The sequence below is a fragment of the Leptonychotes weddellii genome, chromosome 9 (genome assembly GCF_054177405.1).
Source record: "Leptonychotes weddellii isolate Sample4059 chromosome 9, ASM5417740v2, whole genome shotgun sequence".
Classification (NCBI taxonomy): domain Eukaryota; kingdom Metazoa; phylum Chordata; class Mammalia; order Carnivora; family Phocidae; genus Leptonychotes; species Leptonychotes weddellii.
Window position 1 is genome coordinate 92354626 of NC_138377.1, and position 16036 is coordinate 92370661.

Below are 16036 nucleotides of genomic sequence, written 5' to 3' on the forward strand. Positions count from 1 at the left end.
ATAAGCAAATTAACTATGTATTTAATGATTCTGCTTTCAATGTAATGATTTCAAACTATGTCTGCTAGCGACCTTAGGCAGTTTTTATTTTTTTTTATTGTTTAAGATTTTATTTATTTGACAGAGACACAGAGAGAGAGGGAACACAAGCAGGGGGCAGTGGGAAAGGGAGAAGCAGGCCTCCCGCGAAGCAGGGAGCCCGATGCGGGGCTCGATCCCAGGACCCTGGGATCATGACCTGAGCCAAAGGCAGACGCTTAACTACTGAGCCACCCAGGCACCCCTAGGCAGTTTTTAGAAGATCAACGTACTTTTTAATGAAAGAATCTTTGGGAACAAAAGAGTAAAGCAAGTTATGCACTTGCCAAGTTCAACAAGCTGTTATGCAAATAGATTAGTCTATTTAGTCCAGAAATACAAAGAGAAATCAGCACATGCAGGATACCTTTAAGTTGTAGCTGACTAGAGGCCATGAACCAGACAATACACTTCAACAATAAAAGATTTTCGAGAAGCATGAAAAGGCCAGTGGTCTTCATCATATACTGTTTGTAGAAAAAAATCTCCCCCTTCTTCAGAACCATCAATTTGCGGGCATCTAAAGCCTAAGTCATGTTAATCATAACATCTTTTGGTAAATTTATCCTCACTGAATTCCCAAGGACATATCCAATTTACACTTCAAGAACTCATTCTTATGAGGCTCCCTAAAATAAAAAATGGAGACATAACTAAAATGCAAGAAAAGGGTACTATGGCTAGCTCCTCACACAATCTCAGAATATGTGAATATGATTTTGAGGAGAAAAAAAACTTAAAAGACTGTATGAAAGCTCTGATGGTATCAAAAGATATGGAGGGGAGGGCTTAATAGTACCAAATGTTAACTAGCTTCAAAGTAACTTTTTTATCTCTTCATCCAAAAAGAAAACAAAGAAAGGGATGTACTCCTACAACCTTCATTAATGAACTAAGGTCAGTCCTGTTTGCGTATTTTTAAAAAATCTCTGTAACTATATGTTAATTTTAACAAAGGCATTTCAGTTTATTACTACTAGGAACTTGACAAGAATGTGCAAATTTCTCCATAGTAGGAAGGTCTGCTACATACAAAGCGCAGGGCTCCTAAAGGACTCAGAACCCAGAAGAGGATAAGGGTATGTGAAGAATTACAATACAACATGACAACGCTGCATAACAAAGTTACCCAGCAGGAGCTATGGATAATACTAAGGGAATGAAGGGAAGGACGGAGTAGCCAGGACACAACAGACACCCTAAAAGTTGAGTTGAGACATGAGAGCCTAAAATAGAAGAGCAATAAGGTATCTGGTTTGTGAGAAGATAAATTTTAAGGATACTGAAAAGATATACTTAATGAGACTAGGCTCAATCAACATTTTCACATTACAATTTTAATTAAAAAACAAGGCATTGCTTAAACTAAGACTATCCTATTCACTGCACCCTTGTTGAGAATAGCAAAAAGAAAAAAAAAAGGTAAAAAACAAAAAGGGGAAACAACCTAAAATCGACCAATAAAAACTGGTTAAATGAATTATATACATACACTGGGAATCAAGGTAATCATCAAAATGAATGAGGAAGATCTACAATTATCTGGAACGTATTAAATTGGAATGATAACAATGATATAAAGTTAAAAATACATTAAGATGTAGACCAAGCAATTCCACTCCTAGGTATGTACCCAAAGAAACTAAAAGCAGGGACTCAAACAGATATTTATATTCCCATGTCCACAGCAGCATTATTCACAGTAGCCCAAAGGCAAAAACAACCCAAATGTCCATCAACAGATGAATGGATAAACAAAACATGTTACAGACACACACACACAATGGAATTTTACCCAGCCATGAAAAGAAATGAAATTTTAATATATGTTACATGGACGGACCTTGAAAGTATTGTATTTAGTGAAATAAGCCAGACACAGAAGAACAAATTTATGATTCCCCCTTTATGAGGCACCAAGGATAGGGAAATTCATAGATAAAGTACCAAAGAGGTTACAGGGGCTTTGGGGGAGAGGAAGAGGGAATTATTATTTAATGGGTACAGAGTTTTTCTTGGGGATGATGAAAAAGTTTTGGATATAGACAGCAGTGATGGTTATACAACACTGTAAACACATTTAATGCCAGTGAATTGTACACTTCACAAATGGTTAAAATTATAAATGTTATTTTACTATAATAAAAAAAAGATTTAGAATACTCTGTAGTATCTACAATTTGTGTAAAAAGAAATAAAAATGAGACAATATATATGAATGCATGACTGGAAGGGTTTAGAACTTCTGAAAAGATTCAAAAAGAAACTGGCAACAGTTAATTCTGGAAAAAATTGGAAAGGGAAATAGAACATGAATGGGACACATGCATTTTGCTGTGACCTCCTTTGTACCATGTGAACTTCTTACTATGTACACATATTGTTTAATAATTTTTTATTAAAAAAAAAGAATTACCATATAAGGATAATCTTCCCATGGATGCCAAGACCACTGGAAAAGGCTGTGGGAAAAATGATTTTCACACAATCTCAAAATACCACCCCTAGATTACATACTAGTTACAAAGGGGAAAAAAATGTGCGTTTACAATGAACTGATCTAGTAGTAGTCACCACCTTAAGTGATCAAAGTTAGCATCACCTAAAATGTTAAAAAAAAAAAAAAAAGGCATTAAGTGCCTCCTGAGGTGATGTTAGAAGTATGCAGCATCTATATAGTGCTCATGCAATTAGTGTTTAACCTGAATATACAGTCTTAAAGAAACAATCAGCAAATTCATATTGTAGGACATTATGTAAGACAAATGGCCTAGATTCTTCAATAAAGTTAATGTCACTTAAAAAAAAAAAAAGACAGAGGATTGTTCTAGATTAAAAGAGACTAAAGAGAAATAAAACCCAAAAGCAATCTATCAATGTGATTGCATCTGAGATCAGGAAAAAAAAAAAAAGTTATAAAAGATAGAGGGGAAACAAACAGAAAACTTCGTATCAGGTAATAATGAATTCTTACTATTTTCCTTAGGTGTGACAAAGGTATGAAGCTGTGTTGAAGAATGTCCTTATTTTTAGGAGACATACACTTGAAGTATGCAGGGGAAGTATCTTGGTGACTATAACACTCTCACTTAAAACAAAGTATGTGTGTGTGTGTGTGTGTGTGTGTGTGTTTAGAGAGAAGAAAAAAGCAATTGCAGCAAAATGTTACAATTTTTGAAAAAAGGTGAAAAGTATATGGGTGTTTATTTGTACTATTCAGCTTTTCAATAGATTTAAGAAATTTTCAAAATAAAAGTTTGAGGAAGAACTGATCAGGAACAACTGAGCCCCAGTGATGTAAAGAAAGAAAAAAGACTATTTTTTACAATAAAAGTATACATAAGAGTTAAATTATGATTTTTCCGTAATTAACTATGTCCTTCCTGATGGAGCATATGTAATAAACTCATGTATTCCCAGGAGTATCTGTAGTAAGCAAATCTCATTTTTAATTTCCTTGCTACATAAATCATTTTCCTTTAAGCAATTACAGTGATATCATCTCTAAAAATTCAGGAGTTAGATTTGTAGTCTTACTCAAAAAGAAGCAGACAAAAAACTCCCATAAATATCAACACTAAGTAGCTTATTCTTACTAGAAGGAAAATAAAAGCCAGACAGCAAGATGACAAGTTTACCTTGGTGTGTGCTTTATACAAACTGCACAGAAGGAAGCTAAAAGGCAGGGAATAGCTTGGGCTCAAAAAAAAAAAGAGAAGGCATAACTTTCCATCTCTTAAATCTTCAACCCACATCTTCATTGTTTTAAAACAGTATGAATTCCTATATCAGAAAACACCTACGCAAATCTCTATTACAACATGACTGGAAGTAAATTAGAAAACTGATTTAGAAATAAGCTTAGCTATCAGAATATGTGTTCTGTCTTGAGAATTCACTTATAAACAAAACAAGGAAGTCACACTATGAAGACCTGACTCAGAAAGAAATGGAAAGGAAGCTTTGTCTTGTTCCCTCATCTTCAATCCTCCCTCCCTCCTAAAAATCTCTCAGGTTGACAGAAAATAGCAGAATTTGAAAATAAGTCAATCCCTGTGGAACTAATCCAGCTGTAAGCTTATTATACATACACTTCTATGAATTTATATATTTTGATAAGAAGTTTTTAAAACATTTCTTAATGGAAAAAAATTTTTTAATGAGGGGCGCCTGGGTGGCCTTCAGCTCAGGTCATGATCCCAAGGTCCTGGGATCAAGCCTCACATCAGGTTCCCTGCTCAGCGGGGAGTCTGCTTCTCCTTCTCTCTGCCCTTCCCCCGACTGATGCTCTCTAATAAAACACTGTTAAAAAATTTATTTTTTTTTTTAAAGATTTTATTTATTTCAGAGAGAGAGAATGAAAGACAGACAGCATGAGAGGGAGGAGGGTCAGAGGGAGAAGGAGACTCCCTGCTGAGCAGGGAGCCCGATGCGGGACTCGATCCCGGGACTCCAGGATCATGACCTGAGCCGAAGGCAGTCGCTCAACCAACTGAGCCACCCAGGCGCCCCCACTGTTAAAAAATTTTTAAAAATTTTTTAATGAAATAACTAGGCTCAAGTCTAACAAAACATGTAAAGGACTTAAATGCTGAAATTACAAGTCACACAGATGAAAGAAACCAAAGGAGATCTAAATAAATGGAAAGACATACCTTGTTGCTAGATTGGAAGACTAAATATACAAGTATCAGTTCTCCTCCAAATTGATCTACAGACAAGCTTATTTTTTTTAAGATTTTATTTTTAAATTTTTTTTATGTAATCTCTACCCCCAACTTAGGGCTCAAACTCATGATCCGAGATGAAGAGTTGCATGCTCTATCGACTGAACCAGCCAGCCACCCCTAGACAAGCTTATTTTATTTATTTATTTTTTTTTTTTTTTTTAAGATTTTATTTATTTATTTGAGAGAGAGAGAGAGAGCACATGAGACGGGGGGAGGGTCAGAGGGAGAAGCAGACTCCCTGCTGAGCAGGGAGCCTGATGCGGGACTCGATCCCGGGACTCCAGGATCATGACCTGAGCCGAAGGCAGTCGCTTAACCAACTGAGCCACCCAGGCGCCCTTCTATTTTTTTTTTTTTTTTGACAAGCTTATTTTAAAATTTATATAGAAAGGAAAAGTTTCTAGCATAGCTAAACTGTAAGCCTTACCATCAACTTAGAACCAACAAGAAAATACTGAGACATGTAAATAAAATATAACCCAATCCTCAAAAAGAAAAGTATTTTTAAAATAAGACCAGCCCCAATATTTGCTTGGGCAAAGAGAGTGATTAACAAAGCAAATTACTAGGTGCTGTCAATAATACAGAAAGCAAGATTTGCTGAAGAATTGACTTCAGGTACAAAAATCTATTCCACAACACAACAGACTCCTTTCCTCTCCCTACCACTCCAAAAGTACAGATAATCAGAGATGGTTATATACACACCCACTCATACACACTAAAAGAGCACATATAATACAATGCTCCAGAAGAGCCGTGCTTTATTCTTCTTAATGCTTACCTGAACATTAAGGTCTGAGTTACTTATCTTTTGATCCCGTATAATGTAAAAATAAGTTTTTTTCCCCCAAATTCTACCATAAAATGAAGCTTTATAATATTCATTGCCTCCTTCAGCTAACCTAATCCCAAACGGGATTCGCCTAGCCTTTACTAACAAACAGGTCAGCTATTAAAGTATGTGTGTGGTATAACTATACATCCCAATCTGCCCAAGATATTACCATTTTATGCCAGTCGTCCTGCACACACCCTTTTACTATGGTAGAGGCAAAAGACCAAGACCAAGTACCAAGTAGTCTCTTTTAAGAATACAGTATTTTGGGGTGCCTGGGTGGCTCAGATGGTTAAGCATCTGCCTTCGGCTCAGGTCATGATCCCAGGGTCCTAGGATCGAGTCCCGCATTGGGCTCCCTGCTCAGTAGGGAGCCTGCTTCTCCCTCTGCCTCTCTCTCTCTCTCTGTCTCTTATGAATAAATAAATAAAATCTTTAAAAAAAAAAAAAAAAGAATACAGTATTTTGGGGCGCCTGGGTGGCTCAGTAGGTTAAGTGGCTGCCCTTGGCTTGGGTCAAGATCCCAGGGTCCTGGGATCGAGCCCCATGTTGGGCTCCCTGCTCGGCGGAGAGCCTGCTTCTCCCTCTCCCTCTGCCTGCCTCTCTACCTGCTTGTGCTCTCTCTGTCAAATAAATAAATAAAATCTTAAAAAAAAAAAAAATACGGTATTTCAAGTTATAAAACAATATGTATAGAATTTTGAAAAAAACTCCCTATACGTATAAAAAGAGCTAGAAAAAAAATCTGGAGAACTATACATTAGAATTTAACAGTGGTTAATCTGCACAGTTGAACGGTTTTTACCTTTTGCTTTGTATTTCCCTATGCTGTCTAAAAATATTTTTTTTTTTACAATTGCATATATTACCTTTCACATCTAGGAGAGAATTATTCCCACTCGTTAAAATGTAGCTTGCTTTCTGATCCAAATCCTCATTTCAAAAGCACACTCTACTCATAAATATATTTTATTCATCAAGAACTGAGGCAATGTGATATATATATGTATATACATATATGTACATACATTTATGTGTATATATATGCACATATATATGCACGCGCACACACATATATAGTGTGGAACACTTTAGCTTTTAAAATGCAGAAAATCTAACTTCAAGAACCAGTCTTGCTATGGAAAAATGTAGTACCTACCTCCCTTTCAGAGTTGTTTAGAGGAGCAAACAAGAATCCATGTGAAAGTACTTTAATGCAGCACACTAATGTGAACTATTATTACTACAAGCACATGAACAAACTATGTAAACTCGTATTTCATATATAAAGTAAGGGGGTCTTATTACGTGAGTTCCAATTCCCTTCCACCTACATCTAATCTATCTCTTTGGGAGGTATACCTTTTTTATGGATAATCGTTCCCGGGTCTCCATGGTTCCTATTTTCACTAGGACAGAGCCAGCTCTCCACATTCTTCTCTTATGGCTCTGATTGCCTGAAAGTGAAAGAAAATATGTCTGTTCCTTCCAAAAGATGTTAAAATCTGATTTATATTTTATGATCTGCCATATGCTACAATGTAGAGTAGTGGCTAGGCACATGGACCCTGGAGCCAGACTGCCTAGGTTCAGAATCAGGCTCTGCTGTGTCACCAACTCTGCAATGTAACCTTGAACAATTTATTTAATCCCTCTGTGCCTCAATTTGCTCATCTGTAAAATTGAGGTAACAACAGTACATCAGTGCATAAAGTTGTAAAACAGTTGTAAAAACAGTGCGTGACATATAGTAAATGTTATATATGACTTTAGTCCTTTTCTAATACTACTTCTCTAAAAGTATAATGCTTATAGGCTAAGCTAAAACAAGCAACCAACATATGTCTCTCGCTTTTTTCTCACTGAAAAATTTATTTACCTATCAAAATGTCTCCACTAACTGTAGTGAAGTCATCATCAGCCATTTTTCATTATTCTTTGTTCAAATCCTCTAAACCAACATTTCCCAAAATTTGTTTCCTTCAGAAAATTTGTTTCACTAGTTCTTCAAAATGTTATGAGGTGGGGAAAAAAAGGTTCAGTGATCAAGTAAATTGGGAAAAGGCTGTGTTAATGTTAAACAGGTTTCTTTTACATATTAATATGCACTATTACATCCAAGAGAGCATAAAATGCACAATGTTCACCAAGTTTATTTGACCCCAAAACCCTTTTGTCAAGGGGCCACATTGCTGCTCCAGATCTTTACAACCTTTAATACAAAATATTTTATGTTATATAAACTCAACATGTTTAAAACCTAATTCAAACACAAGGCCTGTTCTCAAATTCCTGCTGAGAAATCTGGCTCAAGAAACCAGTAATTGCTGCCCTGCACTAATCACTTTTGAAATTTCTGAATATGAACACTGACTTCTAAAAAGAACAGACACCAATGGCCAGCTAGCTACACATGCTAAGTCACAAGATATTATCTCATGATGGCATGTTAACTTATTTATTGGCCAAACATCCTTTAAACAAAGTCTAATTATTCAATATTCCTAAGTAGTCTCTGAATTTTCAATAATAAAGACTTGTACTCTTCCCTTAAAGGAATCCCACCACAGAACCTTGTCAATCATCCCAGAACCAGCTCAGGCATAAATACAATGCCCTACAAATATACAATCTACATTGCTGAAAAACTATCCAAAAGAACACCACTTAATACATGAAAAAGAAAAAAGAATTTCACTATTTTGCAATCCCTGATGAATTGATAAATTTAAACAATGATCATCAATAGCTGCTAACATCCAAAGAGATAATAAGACCTTATGTACCTCCTTATGTACACAAACCATTCTAATGAAGTACTCCTACAATAAGAACAAAACTCTGACAAATCTATCAATTTACAGGAAATCAGTGGACAGAATAACATATTAAATGACATTACAGAAATGCAATCAGCAAAATGAGACTATGGGAAACTTCCTCAGAGCAAACAACAGAGTCTCTTTTAACAAAAAACTCTAAGGAAGAAAAAGAAAGATATATACACATACATATATATACACACACATACAAGTATGTATGTAAAATAATCAGAAAAATATGAAACTGATTACATATTTGGTGATATAAAGAACTTGCTATAAATTTGTTTTGGTATGATAATGGTATTTTGCCTATTTTATGAAAAGAGAGAGACTCTTAGAAATCCAAACTGAAGGGCGCCTGGGTGGCTCAGTTGGTTAAGCGACTGCCTTTGGCTCAAGTCATGATCCTGGAGTCCCAGGATCGAGTCCCACATCAGGCTCTCTGCTCAGCATGGAGTCTGCTTCTCCTCTGACCCTCTCTCCTCTCATGCTCTCTCTCACTCTCTCTCTCTCAAATAAATAAAATCTCTAAAAAAAAAGAAAGAAAGAAATCCAAACTGAAATATCTGAAATTTACAAATTAAAAATGTCTATGCTTAGGATTTGGTTCAAAAGAGTCCAGGGATTGGGAGTGGGGTGGTAGTGAACAGAAATACAGAGGAAACAAGACTGCCTATAACTCCCAATTTACCCAATAACTCCTGAAGCTCAATTATGAGTACATGGGAGCTCTTTATACTATTCTTTCTGTTTTATATTAACATGTTTAAAATACTTTGTAATAAAATGGTTTTTTTTTAATGCTATCTGGGAATTGAATTACCTGCCTAGGACTGCAAATAGTCTCTACATATTCCCACAATAGATTAATGCACAGTCAGGCATAAGTGAATATAAACTGTCCATGATCAAATTATATTTATAAAGTACTATAAGAAATCATTTGACATGAATTTCATTACTATTCAACATGCTAAACTCTCTTATATAATTACTGTTATTTGCAAGTCTGTTTCTATCTAACCAATTTATAGCTTTTTATGAAAAAATATAGTGTTTCAGTATACTTTTTTAGTTTTTATTTATTAAATAAAGCAACAGTCACAAAAAACTTGCAGACAATATTGCAGAGTCATCACTATCTTTCTAGTCCTAGTGGCCTATGGTACTTCTAGAATTTATCATCAGCAGACTTAATTGCATAAGTGCACCAGTTCACTAAGCTCCAAAAGAACAAGTTTTATCTTGTGTACGAAAACTCTTCCCTGCCTTCCTACTCTGAAATAAAGAGCCAAACCAACAGATGGCAGACCAAGAGGGAGGGGGTGGTGATAAGGAGGCAGTTATAAGAGAGCACCAGAGAAAAAGAAAGTAACACTGAGAGCTGAAAGATATAAGAATTTAAGAATACAAAATATTCAGCAATTCCTTAGATTTTTGCAAAACAAAGTCACATTTTGTCAATCATCAACTACTTTAAAGTGAAGTGATTCTGTGAATTTGCATCTGACTTTAATAAAGAGTTTTGAAAAGTCCCTCTTAATATCTAAGACCAATTTAAGTTAACCAAAGCAATTCAAAATATTTCCAAAATAAACAAGAAAAAGAGGGGACCTACTGAACTTTTATCAGCATTTCACTACTGCTGTACATTCACATTAGCCTTTTCAGAAGCTACCAAACTGGTTTTTTTTTACTTCAAAAAGGTAAAGCACTCTACCTCTATCCTAATCTACAATACAATCAAAAAAAAGCATCAACATTACTGCACCCTAACTGGTAGAAGGTTTTCATTAAAATATCAGTTTAAAAACATTACAATAGTGTTGCAATTAGAATTACAGTTTTAATCTAACTTATATTTCTTAAAAACAGCTAGGCTTTCAGTATAACATTAAGAACATGCCAATTACAACAGGCCACCTTTGCCCAATCATCATACCAAGTTATCTTCTGCTTCCAGGTTAAGCAATTTATAACCACCTATTTAAGAGATCAAGCCCATTAACACCATACAATGCAAAAGTCCAGGGGTGCCTGGATGGCTCAGTCGGTTAAGCGTCTTCCTTCAGCTCGGGTCACAATCCCACGTAGGGCTCCCTGCTCAGCTCTGCTCACTTGTGCTCTCTTTCAAATAAATAACATTAAAAACAACAACAACAACAATGCGGAAGTCCACCACTCACACTCTGGCAGTTGAGCAAAGAAATAGCAACCCCCTTTATGAATAGAGAACCTAATAAAAGAAGGTCTAGCAATTAGAGGTTATTCAAGGGCTCATTCCTCAAAGCTACCTCTCTCCTCTGTGGAAGCTTGTCAAATATCAGAATACCTTCCCTGTCTATCTCACAGAGGTATTATGAAGATCAACTGAGAAAATGGTTACCAAAGTACTTTGCAAACTAGAAGCCATGTACACTACACAAATATGTATGTATGTGTATACATAGGTGTGCACACACACAAATATAAGTCATTACTATTTCACTACCTGACTGCACTCTAGACAGTCTGCAGACTAAACTTGCTCCTTAATATCATTAGGTTTCAAGGTCTACCAAGAAAAACTTCATATTCCAGGGCATAAAGATTCACTAATATTCACCTTTCTATAGCAATGTTCAATCCTTATATCAATTACTGTTTTTGTCTAACATCTATTCGCCCTCTTTGGCAGAACAGAACTAGAAACATTCTTTAAGAATTCAAAGCAACATGTGGCACCTAAATTCTGTCTGTCACAATGAGTTCCTCAACACCTATGTAGAACGGTCTTGCCCAAATATTAGTTGGGTAGGATTTTATTTTATTTTTCTTAAAGATTTATTTATTTGAAAGAGAAAGAGAGAGCAAGCGTGTGCATGTGTGCACATGGTGGGGGGGGATCTTAAGCAGACTCCCTGCTGAGTGCGGAGCCCCGATGTGGGGTTCCATCTCATGACCCTGAGATCATGACCTGATACGAAATCAAGGAGTCTGATGCTCAATGGACTGAGCCACCCAAGCGCCCCAGTGGGATAGGATTTTAGATCAACCAAAACCATCACATTGAGGCTCGCCACTTCCATACTCTGCCCCCAACAGTTTTTGCCAACACCTCCCTTTGTTACAGAATTCTAATCCACACTCCCACCACCTACTAGCTGTGTGATCTTGGGCAAGTTACTTAACCTCTCTGTACTTCCATTTCCTTCTCCGCAGCATAAACAGGTTAAATGTGGTTTAAATAATTAACAATTCAACCAGATTTAACCATGGTTTAAATAACAGATAAAAGTAGTTTCAGAGAAAGACAATTATCATATGATCTCACTCATATGTGGAATTTAAGAAACAAAACAGAGGATCATAGGGGAAGAGAGGAAAAAATAAAATAAGACGAAATCAGAGAGGGATACAAACCATAAGAAGCTCTTAGTCATAGAAAACAAACAGGGTTGCTGGAGGGAAGGGGGTGGGGTAACAGGGTGATGGACATTAAGGAGGCCACATGATGTAATGAGCACTGGGTGTTATATAAGACTGATGAATCACTGACCTCTACGTCTGAAACCAATAACACATGTTAATTTATTTAATTTAAATAAAAAATAAATAAAAATAAATAATAAAAGTACTTAGAATAATACCAGGTGCACAGTAAACGTTCAATAAGTGTTACCCAGTATTATTCCTTATATGTGCATCTGTCTACTCCATCACACCACCTTCACAAATTCCATAAATCTCTCCATCATTCTCCATCATTCCCTCTTTTTAAAAGAATGAACAATTTTGAGAAAACAGAAACTATGACCATATTACTGACAAAATTTCATTATATATGACTGGATACTTGTTTGTATAAGAAAGTTCAATGATACCTTCTATAAAAGACACTTTTGCTTTTCAATTATATTAACACATAGACAATATAATCTTTCTAGTTCTGTATTAGGTTATCCTATATTTCTAATACTATCAGTTAGCAAAGCTGCTTACTTGAATTGTATCACACAAAACTGCCCATTGCCCATGATCCAACAGTTTTACAGTAGAGTGACTAACACCAGGAAAGGTCTTAAAACATGGCAAAACTTAAAAGAGATTCTATAGGGCGCCTGGGTGGCTCAGTTGGTTGGGCGACTGCCTTCGGCTCAGGTCATGATCCTGGAGTCCCTGGATCGAGTCCCGCATCGGGCTCCCTGCTCGGCAGGGAGTCTGCTTCTCCCTCTGACCCTCCCCCCTCTCATGTGCTCTCTCTCATTCTCTCTCTCAAATAAATAAATAAAATCTCAAAAAAAAAAAAAAAAAAGAGATTCTATAAACGTGGCTATATTAAGCTTAAAAGAAACCAAAACACTTGGACAACAATGTATACCCCCCCGCAAAATCAAAATCAACAGACTTTAAATCAAGAGCTTAAAGTGAGGACAAATAGCTTGCCAGAGTTAAGAGGAAATATTACTATTCTATTAACATCACTACCATTATAATTAGAGAACAACCACAAGAGCTGAACTCCAAGTTAATTTTTTACATATTACTTAGCACATCCTATGCACAATTATATGCTCTTGATAATGTTATAAATTCTAAATCTTAACATTTCACATGTGAGAACCCAACGCAAAAAAAATCACACTGTTTAACTGATTTAATAGTTCTCTTTCAGGGGTGCCTGGGTGGCTCAGTCGATTGAGCATATCAGACTCTTGATTTCAGCTCAGGTCATGATCTCAGGGTCGTGAGATCAAGCCCCACATCCAGCTCTGTGCTGGGCATGGAACCTGCTTGGGATCCTCTCTCTCTAAAATAAATAAATCAATCTTAAAAGAAAAAAAATAGTTCTCCGTCAGCACGAAACATTAAAAAGGTAGAATTATTTAATCTAATTTAGAGACAATTTTACTCCACGGTCAAGTTCCTAGAGCTGCATTCCTGGATTACTATGTACCATGGACTTTTAGAAGCACTGGAATGAATAAGACATATAGGTTCATGCTCTCATGGAGTTTACATTCTAGTGAGGAAGACAAATAATAAACAAGTAGACAAGTCAATCATTAAATTTCAGGAAGCACAAGTGCAAAAAAAAAAAGGCAAAAAAGACAAGGAGAGTGGAAGGGAGATGATCACTATTTTTTATAATGTGATGACTGACGATTTCTCTAAAGAGGTAAACTTTGAGAACTCTTCTTTAAGCAAACACTTGAATGATGTGAGGGAGGAAACAGTGCAAAGACCTGAGGGAAGAGCACTCCGAGCCAAGCACCTGTCGTGATCAAAGAATATAAGGAGTTCAGTGTAGCACAAGTGGAATGAACAGAGAGGTAGGCAGGGATTAACTACATCATGTAGTGCCTTTAAGCCAATACCAGGAATTTGGTTGTTATTTTAATTGTAGAAGGAAGTCACTGTAAAGTATTAAATAGAGGAGTGGCCTATCTGACTGACAGTTAAAAAGATCATTCTATCTACAAGTGGAGAACAGACTGTTAAGAGATCAAGTGAGAAAGCAGGGAAACCAGTTAAGAGACTACTGTAATTATCTAAGCAGGAGATGATGGTAGTTTAGACCAAAGTTATAAGGAGGAGATGATATATGATCAGATTAGAAAGATATTCAAAAGATAAAGTCAAGAGGTTTTGCTATTGGGCTTGTTATAGGGTATGAAGAAAAGAGAAAAATCACAACTGACACCTAGGCTTTTGGCCCGAGTGACTAGTTGAATGGTCCAGCCATTTACTAAGAGCTGATTCAGAGGAAATGATGAGGACAGAAATCACACCTTCTTTATTGTACAAATTTAGTTTGAGATGCCCATCAGAAGGTCAATGAAATATGAAATAAGCAGATGAACTCTTAACACTGACCTCAGGGAAGGTGTCTGGGCTGAAGACATAAATGTGGAAGTCAATCAGCATAGCGAGTTTTTAAAGTCACAAAAATAGATAAACGTAGACTGGAAAGATTTGTTTAATCTTCACATCAGCCCCATGATGCAGCAACTATTATTATTCTTACCTTTACAGATCAGAAAGGTAAGAGGCTAAGACTTGTCCAACATCACTCTGCTAGCAAGTGGCCGAATTAGAAAAAAAAAAAAAAAAAACAGATCTGACTACAATGATGAAGACAATGACCTTTCTCAACTGAAGTTCATCATCTAAACCAGAGAACTCTGGGGCACCTGGGTGGCTCAGTCGTTAAGTCTCTGCCTTTGGCTCAGGTCATGATCCCAGGGTCCTGGGATCGAGCCTCTCATCGGGCTCCCTGCTCAGTGGGAAGCCTGCTTCTCCCTCTCCCGCTCCCCCTGCCTGTGTTCCCTCTCTCGCTCTGTCTCTCTCTGTCAAATAAATAAATAAAATATTTTTTAAAAAAATAAATAAATAAACCAGAGAACTTGAATATTGGAGTGAGTATCTTCTCAATTCTCCCAAGAATGGTACATACCTAATGCCATTCTAGATGCACTGGAGAGAACTTAATTCTTTACATACAGTGACTGTCCAAATGTCCTAGAGCGTTTAGTTCTCTCATGGAACCCCAGCTGAGAAAAAAAACTCTACTATTATTCTCTACTACTACTACTACTACTACTACTAGGAATAGTACTACTACTACTAATACTAGGAATCCTTTAAAATGAGAAAGAGATTCACCGGTGAACAATGTTAAGTTACCACTCTATGACTTTTCATGGCCTTCTCTTTGTAACCAGTAAAATCAAGTGTCATTTGGGGTTTTTATAGCAACAAAAGTAATTTTATTTTAAGACTACACAGACCTCTGCTGGTTCCATTCACAATCAGCACTCAGCATCTTTTCTTAAGAACACCAGTTCAGGGCGCCTGGGTGGCTCAGTTGGTTAAGCGACTGCCTTCGGCTCAGGTCATGATCCTGGAGTCCCTGGATCGAGTCCCGCATCGGGCTCCCTGCTCGGCGGGGAGTCTGCTTCTCCCTCTGACCCTCCCCCCTCTCATGTGCTTTCTCTCATTCTCTCTCTCTCAAATAAATAAATAAAATCTTAAAAAAAAATATTTAAAAAAAAAAAAAGAACACCAGTTCATCAGAAAACTACTAGAATGTAAGCTCCTCTGGTGCAAGATTTTTTGTTTTTTTGTACAGACCTGTCAAATCACTATGTTCTACACCTGAAACTAATGTAACATCGTGTGCCAACTATACTTAATTAAAAAAAAAAAAAAAGAATCTTTGTGTTTTCATTAATGTGTCCCCAGCACTTGGAAGAATATTCTTTCTGGGGAAAAAACCTCAATCTCCAGCTGGGCAGAACTTGTTACCTTGTAAGATGGGGATGTTTTTCATGTTGCCTTAGTACCTTGGTCCCACTAAAATCTGGTTAAGATTATCCTAATCCAGAGAATGTAGCGGGGGAAATAGGAGGGGTGGACGAACCATGAGAGACGATGGACTCTGAAAAACAAACTGAGGGTTCTAGAGGGGAGGGGGGTGGGAGGATGGGTTAGCCTGGTGGTGGGTATTGAGGAGGGCACATTCTGCATGGAGCACTGGGTGTTATGCACAAACAATGAATCATGGAACACTTCATCTAGAACTA

General features: G+C 36.7%; 1 protein-coding gene across 1 annotated transcript in view; it reads right to left on the bottom strand.

Moving 5' to 3' along the window:
- HERC1 (HECT and RLD domain containing E3 ubiquitin protein ligase family member 1) overlaps positions 1–16036 on the bottom strand; it is a 188953-nt gene that overhangs the window by 164789 nt on the left and 8128 nt on the right. The gene's annotated exons all lie outside the window — the stretch shown is intronic.